The sequence below is a fragment of the Mesocricetus auratus genome, unplaced genomic scaffold (genome assembly GCF_017639785.1).
Source record: "Mesocricetus auratus isolate SY011 unplaced genomic scaffold, BCM_Maur_2.0 Super-Scaffold_100013, whole genome shotgun sequence".
Taxonomy (NCBI): domain Eukaryota; kingdom Metazoa; phylum Chordata; class Mammalia; order Rodentia; family Cricetidae; genus Mesocricetus; species Mesocricetus auratus.
In genome coordinates this window covers 65,340,300-65,361,240 of record NW_024429196.1, presented here as the reverse complement: position 1 = coordinate 65,361,240, position 20,941 = coordinate 65,340,300, and the positions used below count along the sequence as shown (strand labels likewise).

Genomic DNA, 20,941 nt, shown 5'->3' with positions numbered 1-20,941 from the left:
AATCAGTGCCCATCTGTCTTGTATCATTTGACATTCAAATATCACCTACTCATTTGAGGGTTTAAAAGGAGGTAAAGTTCCATGGGAAGATTTCTCATTTGAGGAACCAGATTCCTTGCTAATCTGGGTTTCAATGTCATTGTCTTGAAAAAATGAGAAATCTGCATTGCTTTTCTAGTTCTGGTAGGCTAGCATCCATAGGAATGGCTGAGTACCACTGGTGTCTCAGCAGTGATAAGAGTTGTGACATTCTGGGATTCACTGACTAGTGAGACCAAACACCCAGAATGATGGCAGTTCCAGAATTCTACAACTTGTTTCCCTTCAAGTTGGAAGTCTCTCAGAGGTGAGCATGAGGTTTGGACAAAATTGTCTTAATCTTTGCTGAGTTACTATAACAAAAAACCTGTTGCCGGGTAATATATTAGGAAAAAGCCCTTTTTAGCTCTCATTTTGGAGGTTCAAGGGCATGCTGCTGACACCTAGTTGTTGTGGTGAGGTTACCATGGTAGATGGCTTCACAGTGGCAAGAATGAGTGCAAGAAGGATGAAGGGCATGGGGTGTGGGAGGGGTTAGGATGAGGGAATGTTTTAAGCTCCTTCCTTCCTTCCTTCCTTCCTTCCTTCCTTCCTTCCTTCCTTCCTTTCTTTTCTGGTTTTGTTTTTTTTTTTTGAGACAGGGTTTCTCTGTTTAGCTCTGGGTGCCCTGGAACTTGCTCTGTAGACCAGGCTGGTCTTGAACCCAGAGATCCAACTACCTCTGCCTCCTAAGTGCTGGGATTAAAGGCGTGCACCGCCACTGCCACCACCACCTGGCTCAAGCTTTCTTACAGCACCCATTCTCACAGAATAACACACACCCCTGTGACTTAGTCCACTCCCCCAAAACTGCATGAGTTCACTTATTTACCTCCTGATAGGCTGCCTTTTAAAGGTCCTGATGCTGCCATGCAGGAAACAGACTTATGGTATGTGACCTTGCAGGCTAACTGTATCCCAGACACAGGGCCCATCCCTGATGTATCCTTTAGATGTGTCTGAGAGTACGCACTAGGTGCTTGATAAGCAGGGGAGGACAGAGTTGAGACTCAGCATGTTGCCCTGGAGACCTCAAACTTCCCCAGATGCAGGGTGCAGCTTCCCTTTCGAACAACCTCAGCAGAACCATGGGCCCCAGTGTGGCTTCCTCATCAGGAATCCTTGCTCCCATGTTTCCTTCTTAGTCATCATCTTTAATTTTTAAATGTACTTTTATATATGTATATGTGCCCACTTGTTTGTATATATACCACATGTGTGTCGGTTCTTGAAGAGCGCTGCTGCATATTCTGATGCTCAAGTTACAAGTGGTTTTGACCACCTAATGTGGGTGTTGGGTCCTCTGCAAGAGCAGCAAGTGTTCTTAACCGCTCAGCTGCCACATCTCTCCTGCCTGCTCCCTACTCTACCTTAGCAGTTTTTTGTTTTGTTTGTTTGTTTGTTTTTTTGTTTTTGAGACAGGGTTTCTCTATGTAGCCCTAGCTGTCCTGGAACTCACTCTGTAGACCAGGCTGACTCAGAGACTCAGAGAGCCACCTGCCTCTGCCTTCCGAGTGCTAGATTAAAGGTGCACACCACCAGCCACTGGTGTACCATAGTTTTTTTCTTTTTGTGCTTTTTTTTTAATATCTCCTCTTTAGAACGTCAGTAATAGGCAAGGAGGTGTTCCTGCTCCATTTCACTGCACTCTGGAAGTTTGGAGAATTAGACGTTGGGCAGGACTCACAACCACCTGGTTAGAGAAGGAGTTAGCAAGAGAACATCCTTTCTTGCTACTGAGGCCCTCATTTCTGACTGAATCTTTGTTTGTGGACTGAGACGGTGGAGGAGACCTCACCCTGCAACCAACCTGAATAATGAAGACTGCTCTGGGTGACCACAGGGTTCCAGGCAGCTTCTCTTCTTCCATCCCATCAAAAGCACTTTTAAACACACGGAACTGTTTAAAGTCTTGGGCCAGGATGGCATGGATGAGCAGGCAGAATGAGGCCTGCTTGGTTCCTATACTGACTTCCTCCTTGCAGAGGCCTCCTGTTTCTGGGGAAATGAAGACTGCCGAGTGTTCTTATCCAGGGGAATGGTGACTTGGCTTCTGTGGAAGTAAAGCCACAGTAGATGAAGGCCCACTGAGGCACAGCTGCGAGTCTGTTCATGGTGCCGCAACAAATCAGCAAGCTGTGTGGCGTCCTGCCCGTGCACACGTGTGAATGATGCTAACCAGCCCACGACTACTGTTAGGGTGTACTAAAACCTCTTTAGACTGCATGGATATGTTTGTCAGTAATGACACTACTATGTGGTGTTTGGTTGATTATGGACATTAAGTTGATTTCCTTAGTCTTCAGGACCAAAACTTCAGGTGTAACTACACACACACACACACACACACACACACACACACACACACACACACATACCACACATCCCAATAATTTCAAAAATAGAAAAGCCACCTTTGGGCAGTTTGCTACAATGTTTCGCAATGGGTCCCCCAAGTTTTCTGTCTCAGTCAAACGAGTTCCCTGTGGTGTCTGAACAGCTTCTCACACCCTTCTCTTTCTGGAACAGGAACAGTCTTCAACTGCAAAGTTGCCCTTGTGAATCTCTGACTGAAGTTCTCTTCCAGAGGGGGCCGTCCACCCAGAGGTAGGTAGATGGTTTCAGTTATTTGTAAGTTTGTCACAACGTCAGGGGACACTGCGGCATTTTTGTGGGGTTTAGGCCAGAGCTGCTCATGATGCATGTTTCTGTCCCATATAACACAAAGCCTGTCCCCAAGTGGCACCTGTGTTCTTCTGATGAAACACAGCAGCAAGCCTTTCTTTCTGGGCTGTGGGTCCTCTGGAAGAGCAGTCAGCGCTATTAACTGCGGAGCCAACTCTTCAGCCCCCTTAAATGCTTTCTTTTATAATTTGCCTTAATCATGATGTTTTGCCATAGCAATAGAAAATCAATTAAGACACACCCACATGATACTCACTATAGAGCTCAGGCTGGTCTTGAACTCACAGTGGTCCTCCTGTCTCAGACTTCCAAGTGCCAGTGCTACAGGCATTAAGATAGTCTTCAAAAACCCACTCTTGTGTTCCAAACTTCTTATTCACTTGTCCTGTGCATCTGCTAATGAAGCTCGTACCTAATGATAAGACTTGTTCACCCTATTTTTATGTGAAGAGGCTCTTCCAATTTCCCACACGTCTCCCTCCACTTTATGCTTTGGAGGAAGCCCTCCCTGGGTGTTGGGCTAGTGGAATGGAGAAGCCATGTGATCAGAGGACCAATCCCGTTCCTGTGACTTGTGCAGCTCAGTCCAAACACAAGGTGTCCAGGCAGGCCTTTTCTGGGGTTCTCTGCTGAGAGCTGAGGAATGTCTCATTGCCCATGAATCCCCAGAGCAGAAAGGCTCCCTCGGACTGGAGTGGTGTGCTGGGTTAAGATTTCGATGAGCAAGCAGAGGAAATGAATTATAAGAGAGGAAAGTAGGGCAGAGCCATACTCAAAGAGACGTCAAAGAGAAGCTCAGATACTAAAAGTGTGGTTCTGCTTCCCGGTTCCAGAATCAGGTCTCCGTGAGGCCTGATTGTGCCTCAGCTGAATTACGCAAATGATGATTCACTTTGAATTCTTACCCCAACTCCTCCCTTGCTCTAGAGCCAGCTTGCAAGAGTCTAGTTTGCAAGCTCACAAGAGCTGACTGGAGACTCTGCTCCCTCGTAAGACTGTCTATGAAATGCAGCCTGTGCTCTCCAGGGCGTTGTTTTACTCTCCCTCCTTTCCTTTTGCTCAATGGAACAATCCAGGGGAAAGATTACTTTGGGTGTCACCTCTCTGGGTTACTGCTGAGCATCCATATCTACTACAGCTTAGGACTTGCAGGTACCTCTCTGAAAGCTATGTTGTCATCGGTGGGGTTTTTGCTTGTTTGTTTTGTTTTTTGGTATGCGTATGTATGTGTGCTTGGTGTTTCTGCATGTTCATGTGGGCGTGTCTTAATCGCTTTCCTGTTGCTGTGGCAAAACATCATGATCAAGGCAAACTATAGAAGAAAGCATTTGAGGGGGCTGGAGAGATGGCTCAGCCGTTAGTAGCACTGACTGCTTTTCCAGAGGCCCCATGTTCAATTCCCAGCACCCACATGGCTGCTCATACCTGTCTGTAACTCCAGTTCCAGGGGATCTGACGCCCTCACTCAGACATACATGCAGGCAAAACACCAATGCACATAAAATGAAAATAAATAAACTATTACAAAAAGAAAGCATTTAATTGGGGGCTGCTGCTCTGGAGTTGTAGAGGCCATGACCATCATGGCACCGAGCATGGCAGAGGTAGGCAGGAAGGCACGGCACTGAAGTAGTAGCTGAGAGCTTACGTTTTGAGATGGCAATAATGAGAACCTTGATGGGGGTGAGGGGCAGAGAGACAGAGACAGACAGAGAGAGACAAAGAGACAGAGACAGAGAGGCTAACTGGACTTAGTGTGGGCTTTTGAAATCCCAAGCCCTCTTCCCCCCATATCTCCTCCAACAAGGCCATACTCCTTAATCCTTCCCAAAAGGCCCACCAGCTGCAGACCAGGGATTTCAAATACACGAGCCTATGGCGGCCATTTTCATTCCCATCAACACACGATACTTATTGCATCCCTAGACAGGCCAGAGGTTGACACGGGACACCTTTTTCTCAATTGCCACCATATTTTTTTGAGACAAGGTCTCTCACTGAACCTGGAGATTGCTGATTGGTTAGACTAGCTGGCCAATGGGATCCAGAGTTTCTCTGTGTTAGCCACCTCAGCTCTGGGGTTACAGATAAGCACGGCCATGTCTGATTTTATACATGGGTGCTAGGGATCCAAACTCATGTCCTCATGCTTGTATGGCAGACATTTTACTCATGATGTTGTGTTCCCAGCATCCCTATTTTTTTTTTCTTTAAAGGAATGCTGGAACTAGAGATCACAATGTAATTCTAGGCTGTCCTGGAACTTGTGGCAATTCTCCTGCCTCAGAATTCTAAGCACTTGTATTACACTGTGTTGCTCTATACTGGGGTAGTCAGTGCTTTCTTTAGAACCACACAAAGCACCATCATTGTCCTGAAAAGCTGGAAGGGCTGTTTCTAAAACAGATTGATGTTATCCTAGCATAAACGTAGAACAGACACCTAATATGCTCGTTATGTGTTTAAACACAGATGCGCTTCAGATGTTACTGTTGTTATTGTTGTGCACCGATTGTCTTGGCAGCCATGTTGGTAGGAAGTAAAGACACCTGGGTTACATTACTACGGCTTGTGTTTCGGGCTAGCTCACGGGCAGAGATGTGTGCCTGTTCATGAAAGCTGTGTCTGATCCTTTCTGGGGATTTTCTTACTTGTGTTTTTCTTGGCTCTTTCCTTGAAGTTGGTATCTTTCTGCACAACTGCCCAGGTGGGCGTGGCCTTCCCTTCCCTCTGCCAGATGCTTGGGCTCCGAGTTGAGGTTCGGAGCATCTACAGTCTTCTCTTTGCCATCGCCCTCAAATGTCACGTTTTCTTCAATCACTTAAAGTAATTAGTAATTTAGGTGCGGCAGGATATGAGTCTATGCCGGTGGGGTTTTCCCAGCCCAGCTTGCCTTCTCTATTTCCCTTTCTTTCTTGCTTTTATCTACCTGAAAAACAAGACAGCAGGTTCTTAGACTCTGTGACGCCTTCTGGAGACCCATTGTCTGGCTTTCTTGGTTGACCACCTTCCTCTGGTGCTAGTTATGACAATGGGAAGACTGTTGAGCCAATCATCCTACTAACATTCACAAAGCTCTAGGGAGTGGCTTGGTTTGACTCCTATGTAGAAGTTTATAAGAATAGTCGTGATTTTTAAAAATCTATTTTTAGCTTTTTAAAATAAAAAAAAACACTATGTATTTGTGTCATGGGAGTGTAGTGCCCGTGGAAACCAGAAGAAGGTGTTGAATTGTCTGGAACTGGGGTTACATGTGGTTGTGAGTGGGTTCTAGGAGCTAAACTCCTGGTTGTGAGTGGGTCCTGGGAGCTAAACTCCTGCTTGTGAGTGGATTCTAGGAACTGAATTTGGGTCCTCTGCAAGAGCAGCATACACTCTTAACCATGGAGCCTCTCTCCAACCCCCAAACAATTGTGTTTGAGGGGATACAAATGTTAATGACAGATACAGTCTCCTCCCAGCCTTAGAAGTCTGGATGTATGCGTGCATCAATTGACTTTGGGATATCTGGAGTCTTTTAGTTGGAAACAAATGACCTGTGTATGTAGATGATGATAAAGTTGCATGTTCTCAGCCTCTTCCTTAGTTTGGTCTGTGATTCTCCCCTTCTAGGGTGATCATCCCGTGGAGGCAGAAGCCTTTAATCTAACTCCCATCATGGTGATTGATGTCACAAAAAGCTGAGATGTTAACTTTGTGATGGGGCAATATTATGTATGATGCCCACCTGGGGCATCCTCATCTTGGCTTTGTCCTCTTGGTGAACCCTGGGTATCACCTATGCCTCTCTGTCCTGGAATATGTGGTCTGATGTTCAGTCTTTGGGCCAAGATGGATGTAGAACTTAAAACCTCTTGAGATTCCTTGAAAGAAACTGTTTGCTATGTGAGGGATGAGGAGAGGGAGATGTGTCAGGTGACTTGAAACACTCATCAGAGTTTGAAAACTTTCCTAGCACAGGCAAGGCCCCCGTGTTCAATTCTCAGCACCTAGAGAAATAATCTTCACTGGATATTTCTCTTCCTTCCAAGGTCCCTTGGTTTTCCTACCCAGTGCCCAGTCTCACTGGCTGTCCTTTGCTTCCTTTCACTGATTGTAATCTCCCTGCAGGTTCCCAATTCTTCACACATTTCCCTGGGACGAAACTCACTGTCAAGCTTATAGTCACAAAACAAAGGCCCAAAAAGTACTGGGAACTCAGCTTCCTCTCAGTGCGGACCAGTGTGTGGTCTACTGCTTGGAGTCTTAGCCCTCAACCAACCCATGTAGGAAAGCAATGGATTTCCTTCTGATAATGTGGGGTGATCCTGGGAGGAAGTCTTATTCCAGGTGTCAGTGGAGGAGAACATCCCCCCTCTCATTAAACCAGAAACTGGGAAGCAAAAGTAGTCATTAGGAACCAGAGAGAAAATTGTCAGACAGCTCTGGGCTAAGAGATGGTCAGGCTGGCACTTGAGTGTGTCACCCTAATGATAGTGTGACTATGGCCAAGTTCATGGATGGGTAGGTCCTAATTGTCTCTTCCTCCTCAGCTTTCCAGCTGATTCCATACATACCCTCCTCTCTGTACTTCATCTGCCATTATAACTTTGTTATTCTGGCACTTGCCCAGTAGAGCGTTGGTTTCATGTTGTATCATGGTTGCTTGTTCAGATTCTCCTCTGTGTCCCTAGGTCTTCAAAGATAAGGTTGCTTTTTCCCCCTTCAACTGCAGAGAGGTCATCTCTCATATGAGGGTTTGATGACCTGCTCTAAGGAAATGGTTGGAAGAGGAAAGGAGTTGGACAGATAAAAGTGACTCTCTGGCTTCTGATTTCTTAACTGTATGGTCTAGAGCTCCTGCCTCTGTTTGCTCAGGCTGAACAACCTTTCCCTTCTATGTTGTGAAATTCTTCTTTCTGAATTTTCTGAAATTCTTCAGTGCTAACCTTGTCTTCTCTATAAAAATCCTTGAGCTCTTGAATAAAACTTATCTTCTCTTCCCTGGCACTTATATCTATTTCTTCCCTTAAATTTATTTATTGATTTATTTGTTTGATTTTTTGAGACAGTGTTTCCCTGTGTAGCTCTGGCTGTCCTGGAACTCACTTTTTAGACCAGGCTGGCCTCAAACTCACAGATATCCATCCACCTGCCTCTGCCTCCTGATTAAAGGCATGTGACTCCACCACCTGGTTTTTGTTTTTCCTTAAATGTAAAAAAGTACATATTTATTTATGCGTGTGCATGTGTGTGTGTGTGTGTGTGTGTGCACATGTGTATATATCCTCATCCTACCACATACGTGTGGAGGTTATGGAACAATTTGTGAAAGTCAGTTTTTTTCCCTCCACCATGTAGGTCAGTCATGTAGGTCCTGGGGATTGAACTTAAGTCATCAGGCTTGGTGGCAAGCACCTTTACCTGCTAAGTCACCTCACTGGCTCTTGTGTGTGTTTGTGTGTATGTGTGTGTGTTTACTGTACCCACTGCCACCAGTGGTGAGCTTCTTAACGCCAAAAGTAAATATATCTTTTTCATCTTCTAAATCCTCAGTACCAGTACATGCATACATAATATAGTACTCTAATGTATTATGAGTGTCCTGAAAATGTCTTGAGATAGACTAAAGGATATATTCTGGGAGCCCTCTGAGATCCTGACCATATCCTTAGAGGAGATACAGTTCTAGATTTCAAGGAACCCATGATCTGATTGAAGAGACACTGATGACAAGAACAACCACACACGACACTGAGAGGAACCCAGACATCTAACGCAGAAGAAGTAAATACCAGAAGACCCAGAGTGGGTCTGACCTCACACCAGCTCTGCTCAGGCAAGTGGTTTCCCTCTTCTGAGTCTCACTTTCATCTCTAGTAAAGCCACCAGAGTGAGGCTCTGAGCAGATGGGAAGTAGTCAAGAATGCTTTCCCAATGATGTGATGCGTTTCAGGATACAGGAGGACATCATAGACTCTAGTGGGAGCCTTTGAATCTGGATGGGACTGTACAACCATGCATTCTTCCACCATCTGTTTGAGATAGAATCTGTGGAAGAGCAGGCACTCAGGGAATGTCCACAGCATAAATAAATACATTTGCCTTGAGTCTAGTGACCACAGAGATTATGGTATTCACATGTATGAAATTCTCAAAGAAGAAATAAAAAAAATCATGGAACTCAGAGGCAGTGTGTTGTTAGAGTGTGGACAGTGGAGCCAGGATGGCTAAATTCGAATCCTAGCTTTCTTGGGTTAGCAAGATAGTTTAGCAGGTAAAGGTGCTTTCCAACAGGCCTAAAGACCTGAATTTGTTCATGTGGTGGGAGGAGAGACCCAACCTCCAAGCATGCCATAAAACATAATCTCTTTCTCAAATAAATAAATGCAATTTAAAGAAACCCCCACTTTCTGTAAAAATTAAGATGTCTTTATTACAATACATATACAAGAACACAGTCTTCTCCTTTACCTGCTTTGTGGCTCACTATGATATAAATTATTCTGCTGTTACATCCCCTCCCCACCCCACCCCTGCTCTGACAGACTGAACCTTCTGAAACTGTGAGTCAAAACTAATTCTTCCTTCCTTAAATTGTTTCTATTGGGTATTTGGTCATAGTGACACAGAAGCAACACACAGAAAACTGGTTTGAGAGGAGAGAGGTCACCCACATGAATAAGCCTGACCACCAATGGTTAAGTCTCTGGAGCTGATTTCGGAGAGGAATTTGCAGTATATAGGTGTATGGGCAAAAGAAGTAATCAGATGCTGGAATCAGAGCTAAATGGCCAGTTCTGATGGGTACTCAGCAGGCCAGAGGGCAAATGGAAATGTAGAAAATAAAGACCAAGCTGATGAGTGGCACTATTTGGATGTGTGGCCTTGTTGGAGGAAGTGTGTCACTATGGGCGTGGGCTTTGGGGTCTTTTTCTCAAGCTTCCCTCAGTGTGACAGTAAGTTAACTTCTTGTTGCCTGCAAGATGTAGAACTCTCATCTCTAGCACATGTCCGCTTGCACACTGCCATGCTGCCTGCCATGGTGATAATGGACGGAACCTCTGAAACTGTAAGATGTCACCTCAAAATGTTTTCTTTCTAAGAGTTGTAGTGGTCATGGTGTCTCTTCACAGTAACAAAAACACAAACTAAGAATGCCAAAGCTCCTCTTCTTACAGTATAAACTCTGCGGTTGTGCCTTTTGTTTTGTTTTGTTTTTCGAGACAAGGTTTCTCTGTGTAGTTTTGGAGCACTTACTCTGTAGACCAGGCTGGCCTTGAACTCACATAGGTCTGCCTGCCTCTTCCTCCCAAGTATTGGGCTTAAAGGCATCCCCTAACACCACCCAGCAGTGGTTATGTCTTTAGTGACACAGTATTCCACGTGTCTTCCTTTCTCTGTGGGTAGTCACTTTTCCTCTCATAACCTTTCCACACACTCTTCCTCTACCCTCCAATGCTCTGCAATAGAGAACCTCAAATTAAACTGACAAAAGACAGATTTCAAGAGAACAGATAGATTTTTATTTGCACAAGAACACAGGAGGTCAGAGAAGAATGTGACTAGAAAGAGGCTGTTACAGTTTAGGGCATATGTAACATGGTGACAGCAGAAAAGGGTGAACTTATGGGGAAACAAATGGCTTTTAGGAAAGATAAGTGGCCCTGAGGATCATAGATGGGAGATAGATCGTCTTATGACAGTGTGTGTCTCAAGAGTTTCTCCTGGGCCTGGACTTCTGTCTGGCATCAAGACTCACTCTTCTATGGTTGTGAAACTCCAAGAGAGGGGATCTGTGACTTACAGACTTCTTTTGGGAGACTGCTGTTAGGTAGATAAAGAGCATTATCCAGGTAGGGAGACTCCAGGAGTGGCAGGATTCCAGAAGGCATGACCAGGTGGAAACTGTCCAGGACCTGGCCATCTAAGACGTGTGTGAGGAGGCTTGAGCGACATCACGTAATGCTCATAACACAATGGATCGGAATCAGTGGAAATAGTGTGGAGGGGATTTGGAATTCAAGGCTTAAGGTCATGGAGTCAACATGCCTTTTGGAAGGCCCTCTAATCAAGACAGTTTCCACTAGCATCCACAGGAAGAGTAAAATCATGGAGTGAATTACATGGGCATAGTAGAGCCACAGTGATGGAATGTCAGGTGAGAGCTCAAGTGTGCAGTTTTGACACTTGGCATTCAAAGCTGTGCATGTAAGAAGGTCTCAGTGACAGTTTTCACTATAAAACTAAAAGACAAAGATGGACATATAGTCTACTAAAATGAGACTCATTCTCGGCTTTCCCATTCCCCTAGTCATCCATCATGGCTGCCCTTCCATGCTCTGCATTCAGATCAATTCCTCCCTTTCATGAAATAATTGTTGCAAAACACTGAAGCTCAGTTTGTGTTGTGGCTTGTTGCCCTGTCTTCTCATAGCCTCCATGGAACTGACCTGGCAATGGGACAGAGTCTCAGGCTATTACTTCCACCATCCAGTCTTTGTTTCTAAACAAAACAAGTAATGCTCTCCCAATAGTTACGGCAACTTTCCCAAGGAGAAGAAAGTTCAACCTAGACCTTTCAGGTCAATTTGCACTTGGCTTCAAAAGGAGCTGCTTCCTTACTACTTTGGCTGGTCCAGACTGCTGAGATCCCCTCTGAGGGTGTGGAAGCCCAGGGTCAGGATGCTGGAGGGTTTCAAAACATGGAAACTGGAGGCCACTTGGCCAGTATATTCAAAGTCATTTGCCTCACTGAAAAGTCAGCCATATGGGGATAGCTTTGAAGAAACATACTTTCTCAAGGGTAGAATTCTCTGGAATTTGAAGGTAGTTGCTGAGCAGTCATTCAAGTTTAATTATCTTAAATGTATGTATAAGCTGGGCATGGTGATTCATTCGTATAATCCTAGCACTTGAGAGGCTAAAGCAGGTGGATTGCTACAAGTTGAAGAATGGTGTAGGCCATATAAAGAGTTCTAGGTCAGGCTGATTTACACAGTGAGACCCTATCTCAAAAGCCTAACTATCCAACCAGTCAACTGTCCAACCCATTAACCAACTAACCAGTCAACTATCCAAATAACCAACCAACCAACCAACCAACCAACCAACCACCAACCAACAAACCAACCAACCAACACATCCAGTAACCAACAAACCCACCAATCCCCTAACCAAACAACCAAGCAACAATAAACCAACGTGGACACTGGTGTGTTTTAGCCAGTCTCAGTGTAATCTCTGTCCCCTAGAATTTCCAATGCATATGGAGATATGCCCCCTAGAGCTTCCAGAAAAAGATATGCCCCTAGACTTTGCAATTCAACCACCAGCCCAATAGAAAACTACAGAAGCCCTCTTGTTTCTGCCTTTCCAGCACTCAATCTGTCTCTCCCTCCCCTTGCCCTTTGGCAACCTTAACTACCCCCACTCCCCACCAAGCCAGGGACACAGCATCCCTCCCCAAAGCAGTATGAGCAGCTGACAAAGGGAATGAGTAGTTTCTTAGCATTTTAGTTGTACACTGCCTGTTTTGTGAGAGGCTGTGCGTCTGTTGGGATAAACAGCACTCCCTACTCCATCAGCTAGCCAAGAGGTTGAGCTGGGCACCCCACTCCCATCCCCTTTCTTTCAAGGGAATGCTAGCAGTTTTAACAAGGAGTGGGGAAAAGAGAAGCATTCCCTGACATTCCAGAATAGCTACCTTGCTGTGCAATCCACGCTGTGCCTGGTTGGGCAGGGCAGATGCCATTTGGACAGGGGGTTTCCTCTCCTTGGTCTCTGGGGCTGTTCTGGCTTATTTCTTATTTTTTAAGCCTTTTTGTTTGACCCTGGCTGCAAAGAGACTTCTCCAGGCAAAGCAAATTGGAGAATACAGGGTATCCATTTTTCCTTGAGTGGGTGGGTGGGAACGTGTATATATGGCCTCTTCCAGTTTTCTTTTTAAAAGTCTATTCATCCTGTGCTGGTGGAAGGTGATCTCTGATGGATGGAGCTCGGTTTTGCCTGACCAGGTAGCACTTTGGGCTGTCTGCTCACGCACAGAGAGAATGGACGGAGCATATTGGAGGGGAGGATAATCTAACAATCTGTCCAGCCAGCTTGTTTTGGTATTTTAGACACAGTCTCACTGCCTCGCTGAGGGAAAATGCTCAAATCCAGCACCTTCCTGTCTCAGCCTCCTGAGTGGTGAGATCGCAGGAGTTCATCCCTCTGGCCGGCCACTTAGTGTCCATGGAAATATGGCCCTCCTCTGCTTCCTCAGGCTCTCTACCCAGGCTCAGTGTCCCAGAGGCCTTATGAACCTGGAGTTCCTGTGAGATGTTATGGCCGGCAGCAGTGTGTGAAGGTGTTTGTGAGGGGCTGCCAGCTAGCAGCTCTTAGCTTTCCATGTGTAGCACCTGTGTTGTTATTGCCTGTGAAGGGGACCAGGCTGGGACACCACCCAGCATGCTACTTTGGTAATAGAAGTATTTTAGGATGAAGGTGTTCAAGTTGCTGGGTCCTTTGTCTGCTGAGCATCCTAAAAGACCCCTGATTTCTTTGTTTCCCTCACAGGGAGTAACTCAGTCGCCTTCTCTCCACAGAGGCCAGAGTCTCCCAGTCACCCAGATAGTGTCAGAGGACTGTTTCTTCTCTGGGCCATTTGCCTAAGAAAGCTGGGTTTTCTTTTCAAGTCCTTTACTTTGGAGTAAGTCCCCATCTATAGCCCTGCCCCCTACACACACACACACACACACACACACACACACACACACACACACACACACACACACACACACAGAGCTAACTATGTGCTACTGACGAGCAAACTGACCTGAAACTGAGATCCACAGTGAGGGTGATGGGCCCTGGGGGAAAGTCAAGAATCTGTGTGTGCAAGTCTTGGGCTGTCCCTTTAAGATGTGTTGTGGGCTGAGTACATTTGCCTGTTTGCTATGTTAGTAATCCCTGTGTACACACCTCACCCACTCAGGGACTGTAGTTGTGTTCTTTAGTCCAGTTCTCCATGGCTCAGCAGGGCTCACGAGGGCTTTCCTCACTCGGCACTGGACACAAGACAGTAGTTAGGTTGGAATCCAAGTGCTAAAGTTTCCAGGGTTTGGCCATTCAGTTCCTCCTGGGATCCTGCAATTAATCTGATTCTTGGCTGTGCCCAAAAGGGAGATTTTTAATTTTTTTAATCTTCCTTTTACCACTTCTCCTTATGGTTTTGTTTACACTGTTGCCAGCCAGTGCCCACTCCTTGATAATATCTGCATTTGGACGTTTTACCATGTCATTTACTCCCATCCTACCCAACTAGGTAAACAGTTGTGGTATTAGCAAAGAGTGTCACAGAGGTGACAACGCCCCACCCCCACCTCTGTGACAGGATCTTGCCATGTAGCCTTGGCTGGCCTCGTACTCACTATGTAGCCCAGGCTGGCCTCAAACTTTTGGTGATCCTCCTGCCCCAGGCTCATGAGTGTGTATTGTCATAACTTGCTTAGTAGAGCTAGTCTTAACAGGAGGTTCCTGGGTCAAGAGTTGGCTTGGTATTTGAAGAACACACGGCACTCATTCTGAGCTGTTCTGGCATTTCATAAGAAAGACAAATGTTGTGGTGTTGCTGTGTCCTCTTCTCTCAGTGTTTGAGACAGATTGTTTTTCCTCAGAGGACAGTTCAGAGTCTTTCTGCTTGGTAGTTCCTTGTGAGTAGGCCTAGGGGGATGGGAGATGATCACAGGTGACTGTCACACATGACACCAAATACTATTTTAAATGCTATATCAAGACAGCATTGCCTTTCAATTATATTTTAGGTGTACTGGTTAAGTCAAAGAGTCTGAAGTTGGTTCTGATTTTTTTTTGAAACAGGGTTTCTCTGTGTAGCCCTGGCTGACCTGGAACTCTCTCTGTAGACCAGGCTAGCTTTGAATTCATAGAGATCTGCCTGCCTCTGCCTCCCAAGAGCTGGGATCAAAGGCATGTGCCACCACCACCCAGCTTCTGGAAATGTTTTGAATGCTTCTCTAATACTGATCTTCTCTGTTTAAAACCACTTTTTCTCTTCTTCCTTCTTTTTTTTTGAGACAGTCTTGCCATGTAGCCCAGGCTGGCCTTGAGGGAACAAGCTCTTGGTTCCTAACCTTCAGCAGTTTGCTGAAATTCAGCCATAATACTTTCCTCCACTTTCTGGTATTTACTTTCATAGTTGCTCTCTGTTTATGATAAACAACCTTGGGTTTTGACTCAGTATTTGTGTCAAGAATTTTAACATAAGAATGAAGGTAAAAATGAATTGATTTAAAGGTCGTGAGGGATTTTGTGGGTGGCTGCTGATGGGAAGCATGGCTTTGGGATGGTTCTCATGCTTCTACAATCATGCACCCCCTTGGCATTACTATCTCATCCTCTTTTCTCCCTTTCTCTCTCTTAAGGGGTATTTCCCACTTTGCCCAGCTTGATTTACTGTCTGTTCCTCTTTTCTTCTCTTCACCAGTTCCTACTGCTGGGGATTTCCTTCTGTGACTTATCCCTTTATGTTTTTCCTTTTGCAATCAATGGTCACATGTCCCCTAGTTTGTCACAGAGTGTTAGAGTGAATGATACTGGTGTAGCAATGGGTCAGGCATACTCTCTGCTTGGTCTGACATTTTAAACATTTCTTTTAGCTCCTGGTCTCCACATGGACTACTTTCTTTTCCTGTGTGTAACTGTTTGAGCCTCTCTGTTTACGGCCAGGTCTTCAGGGGTAGGCTCTGTTTGACTCATCTCAGCATTACTTTGTATGGAGCCCAGGCCACTGTGAGTACAAGATGCTTCCTAATATTGTTTACAACCTGAGTAATGTGTCAGCCTCAAAATTGTCAGAATTGTGTGAAATGTATGAGCACCCATGAAGACACAGATGGAGCCTGGCCTTGGATTCAATCAATCAGTCAATAGACGCGCACGCGCTCGCGCATACACACACACACACACACACACACACACACACTCCCCTAAACATAAGAAAACCATAAGCAAAAACCCCTCTGTTTTAGTACATGCCATTCCAAGGTTTAACACCAATATTATGAGAGAAGGGCTTACTGATTAGCACCAGAATGCACGATATGGATGAATGGTTGCTTTGTCCTGACTCTGTGGGCGCCGAAGTCTGAAAGCTGTACCCATCCCATTTGACTTGCCCTGTACCAGCGTGTGTGCTCTTTCTCTGCCATCCCGTATTTCTGCCTACATCGATGGGCTTAAGAAAACATGCTATGCATGACCAAGGCTGTCTCCTGTTGAATCAGACTCTCATAAAAAGGGGAAAAAGGGGGTGGGTGGGGAGCGAATGGGAAAGCCATGGAACATTCTATATTTCTTTTAGACCAATGCTTATTTTCTTGGCAGGCAAATGCTTTTTTCTCACCTTTTGACATACTCCTAATGGTCCCATTAAAATACATTTAGCCTTTTCTCCCTCCTCCATCTGCCAGCACTCTGTGTCATTTGGTGAACGTCAGGCAGGTTTTAAGTTCCGAGAAAAGTAGTGTACAGGCTCGAGTTGGAACAGGATCATATGTCTCCCCCCTCCAAAAAATGTACCCCCTCCCTCATTTTATTGTGCAGTGTCCAGTTGCAGCTGGCCCTGGAGGTGCTGGCACAGCAGGAAGATGTCATTGCTGCACGATACTGAGAGGTATTCCCAAGGAGGCTGGGGAGACTTCTTCTATTAGGAGTCCGCTGGAGCACGTAACCGGACTGTTATTCTTAGACATTCCTATGTGGCCTTGTGTAGATGGTCGCCAACATTCCTTCCTTTTCTCTGAGTAGGTGATTTTCTGTCATTGCTGGGGGATGCTGTGGAACCTCTCAAATTCCCTTCCCCATCTCCTGGAGTGACACAAGATTCCTTCCAGGAAACTGTCTTTCTCTACTTGTGGGGAGTATTGCATAGTGTGGTTTTGAGGATCCTGGCTCCCGCAGATGGGGAGGAGCTTAGAAGGTTGTTGGGCCAAGCCGTTGAGAAGGGTCCAGTGCTTTTCTCTTGCTTCTGAAGACCTTCCAGAGGGCAGGAACCAAGCTAGTCTTTGACTCAGAGATAAGCAGATATTCAAAAGACGGCTATTCTGGTGGGTATGGTGGGGACTTATAAAAAGCACCCAGAGAGAAGGCTAGTCCAGGGGACAGCAAGAGGAAGCCTGGAGTCAGATGGTGCTATACTGATGCCTGAGAGCAGAGGAGGGGGACACAAAGGTGGCCTCTTGGTATTGCTTCTTAACTACTTGTCTAAGGGTCTGGGTCCCCAGAAAACACTCAAAACCAGGGTATCTCCCTTTAGCAAGTTGAATATCTGTAATTTGAAAACTTAAAAATCTCAATTTTATCTTTCCTTTTCTAGATCGAGCCTCATGTGGTTCATGTTGGTCTTCAACTTGCTTTGTAGCTGAGGCTGGCCTTGAACTTCTGGCCCTCCCACCTCTACATCTGGACTGTGCTGAGCTTCCAGGCAGGTACCACTATGCCTGGATGGAACCCAGAGCTTTGTGTGTACTAGTCAAGTACTCTGCCAACTGGGCTGCCTTTGCAGCCTCCTGAAAATAAACCTGAAATGTTCCAAAACCTGAAAGTTTTTAAGAGCTGACATGACTCCACAAGTGGAAAATTCCATGCCTGACCTTATGTGACAGGCTGCAGTCAGAATGCAGGCATGCCAAAAATAATGTAAAAATTACCTTCAGGCTGTGTGTATGAAGTGTATATGAAGCATTAATGTGTTTCATGTTTAGACTTGAATCCTAGCCCCATGATATCTCCATAATACACAGATATTCTAAAGCCTCCTTTAGTCTGAAATGTACGACAGGCACTTCTGGTACCAAATATTCAGGATAAGAGACACCGGAGGCACACTGCTGACATCTGGAACACAAAATGCACTGTGGTGGATGCCTGCACATTGTAGGTTCTTTAGCAGTCCTGGCCTCTGCCTCTGCTCCCCGTGACAGTAGCATCTTTCATTTGACCATGACAACCAAAGACATCTTCAGACATTTATAAACATCCCATCTGGGCAGAATTAACCCCGATAGAGCAAAGCACTTTTATTCTGTGGAACATGATACACACTGCTTTCTTTCCCCGCCCCCGCTTCCAAGTTTATACATACCATTTGGGAAGAGAGCAGGTGGGATGTCAAATCATATGTTTTTAATAGCTGAATTCCAGCCTCCTTTATTAGATGAAGCTCACAGAGTTGTCATTCTTTTTTGGATGTCAACATGGTTGAATAACAGCAATTTTGTATGGCTCAGCCTAATACGAGCCCATGAAATCAGATTTATACAACCTCAGTCATGAGGGGCCTCAGGACAGGGTCATGCCCTGTGGTGTTTATTAAACACCCTAAGAAGCGTCCCTGCACAAGGAATTGCAGGATTTGAGGTGGGCATGTGGGGGTGAGGGGAAGAACTAAAGAATGTGCTGGAATAAGACCGAGGACAGAGCCAAGTCCCTGAAGAATACAGGGGGTATGGGGATAAAGGGAAAACACAATCCCACTGGGAAGGCAGCTCTTTGGGAGCAGAGGGGAAGCTGAATATTATGGGATGCAAGAGCATGTGGAGGAGAGTGGGCTCAGTACAGGGGGTGGTCTGCATCCTGAGTCTTAGAGAAAGTGCCAACTGGGTCCTCCTTGTGACATATGGGGCAGGAGCCAAACACCGGCTGGACTTTTGGGGCAGGGAGGAATTTGCCCCAAGAGCTCGCACAAACCTGTCTTCAGTGTATCCTAAAATCAGAATCAATGACCAAACCTGCTCTGGGCATCTTCTTTTGCCCATTTAGTCTTCCCAGAGCCTATTCATCTGCTCAATTGGAGTCACAGCAAAGAGTGAAATACACCGGTAATGCAGATATAGAATTGACATGTGTTAGTAATTTCAATGGGCTGGGGATGAAACTCAGTTGGTAGAATGCATGCCTGGGGTGCATGAGGGTGTGGGTGTGTAGTGACACCTGTAATCTCAGCACTGGGGAGGTGGAGGCAGGAGGATCAGAAATTCAAGGTCATCCTTGGCTACATAGAGTTTGAGTTTAGTCTGGATTAAAGGTTTTACCTCAAAAAAATTATAATAAACACACACACATGCACGCACGCACTTACGCATGCACGTAAACACGCACGCACGTACACACGCACGCACGTACACATGCATGCATATTTACAAAGCTTGAATTCCAAGTATATACGTATTTGTGCTAATGAAAGTACTTCTAATTAAGAAAGGAGAAGACGTTGTCCCTTGCGAGCCCCTGAGGACACTTCCTCTCGCCTGTGGCATTGATTCATTTTAGGCTCTGGCTCCTTTGCTCGCCCCTCCCCCCATTTCTCTGCCTTTCTTCCTTTCCTGCTTCCTTTCTTTCATATCTAGCAGTCATGGTATCCACCACCAAGACAGCTACCCCTCCACAGCAGGCGCCTTGTCTTTTTCTTTCCCGTTCCTTTCAGGTCTGCCCCTGTGTCGAGCCTCAAAATGCCCTTTTGGTAACTGGTGCCTTAAAACTGCTTCATCTGGCAACAAAACTGCTGTTTGCGGTTGGATCCAATAGGAGGCAGAAGGGAGACAGAGGGGCCCTTGGGGGTTGTGTGGGCTTGGAGTCTAAGCCTTAGGGACTGTAGAGGGGATGTGACTATTCACAGCACACATCCCAAGAGGAGACCTGGCATTCAGTTTTCAGACGGTGCCATTCAGCCTGATCTCCATGATGTACTTGATCATGTCCTCCATGGTCAGCATGGTGTACTTGCTATACCTGGGGTTGAACTCAGCTCCACAGACCTCATGGCCTGACATGTTCCTTTCCCCTGAGTTCTCCAGAATAGTAGACTGTAACTAAGGACTGAAAGTCTAGGAGTCTTGGGTCAGCAATCTTCTGTCCCATATAGCAGTAAGGGATGGCTCTCGCTTCTCTCCTTAATCTTTCGAGTCCTAATTTGGCACTATGCACTGCATTCAGTAGGCTGCCTCTTCTTGCCGGGTCTGGACCCTTTTTTTTTTTTTTTTGTCTTTTTAAAGGTCTTGCTATGTAGCCCAGGCTGGCTCAGAACTCACATTGTGTTACTCAGGCTGGCCTTCAACTCAAGATCCTCCTACAGGTGAGTACAACAATGCGCAGTAGGGCTGAGCTCATTTACAAACCAGAAAATACATGTGGACATATTATAGCTTTCTTAGGATAACAATCCCCAGCACTGACTCAGCATCTGAATCTACGTGTGCAGCATTTAGGTGGGGGAGGGGGGGAGGAAGAGGCAAAATCCAGAACAAAGATACTCAGAGGGCTACTCCTCTTGACTCACCGTATGGTAGGAGGGGTTCCCTGAGACAGGCTTTGTTTTCTAATTAGTTTGCCTGGCTTCTGATCAGTAGGTTGAAAGGAAGAAGAGAGTTTGTATAAATCCATAGATCCAGACACAGACTTGCTGGGAGCCAGTGGAAGGGAAGCTTGGAGACCCTTCACCTAATTTGCATTTGAAAATTTTTAGATTTATTTTCAAAGGTGTGTGTGTGTGTATGTGTGTGTGTGTTGGGGGGTTGTGCATGTGAGTGCGGGTGCCAGTGGAGGTGAACCCCTCTGAAGCTGGAGTTAGGAGTGATTGTGAGGTGTCTAACATGGGTACTCAAAACTGAACTCTCTCCTCCGTAAGAGCTGCACTTGCTCTTAACCACTCCCTAGTCTCTTGCATTTATAACCTTATATGTGCTTTGCATTTTAACAGTTGCATAAATGTTGTGTCTTGCCTTGGTTGTGGTGTTTCATGCCTGTAATCCTAGCATTATACTTCAAGGAAGAAAGATGTCTGGGAGTTTGAGATCAGCTTGGGCTACATCTTAAGTTTTAGGTCAGCTTGGGCTAGAATTAGAGAATGTCTCTTAAAAACAAACCAACCTCAAATACTCTAGTGACAGAAAAGATAACAAAACAAACAAACAAACAAACAAGCAAGCAAAAAACCACTTTATCTTCAGTGAAATGCGGACTTACCTCCATATATCATAGCACTACTTAGGGAAGCGTCTTTGGTGTTTTCAATAAACCAGGCAAGGGAAAAGAATGAGGCTTAGGAGGGTTCTAGGGGCCAGGAAGGTGGATGAAGAAGCAGAGTTTGTCCATCCGAAGAATCAAGGAGTTGGGGAGATGTTCTGGAGAGGAGAGTTTA

At 45.6% G+C, this 20,941-nt stretch overlaps 1 long non-coding RNA gene across 1 annotated transcript; it reads left to right on the top strand.

Annotated features, from left to right (window-relative positions):
• The first annotated feature begins 2,604 nt into the window (after positions 1-2,604).
• Positions 2,605-17,340, top strand: LOC121143637. Its single transcript, XR_005880911.1, has 2 exons — positions 2,605-2,685; positions 17,120-17,340. It is a non-coding gene; the product is annotated as an uncharacterized LOC121143637 (long non-coding RNA).
• Positions 17,341-20,941: the final 3,601 nt, after the last annotated feature.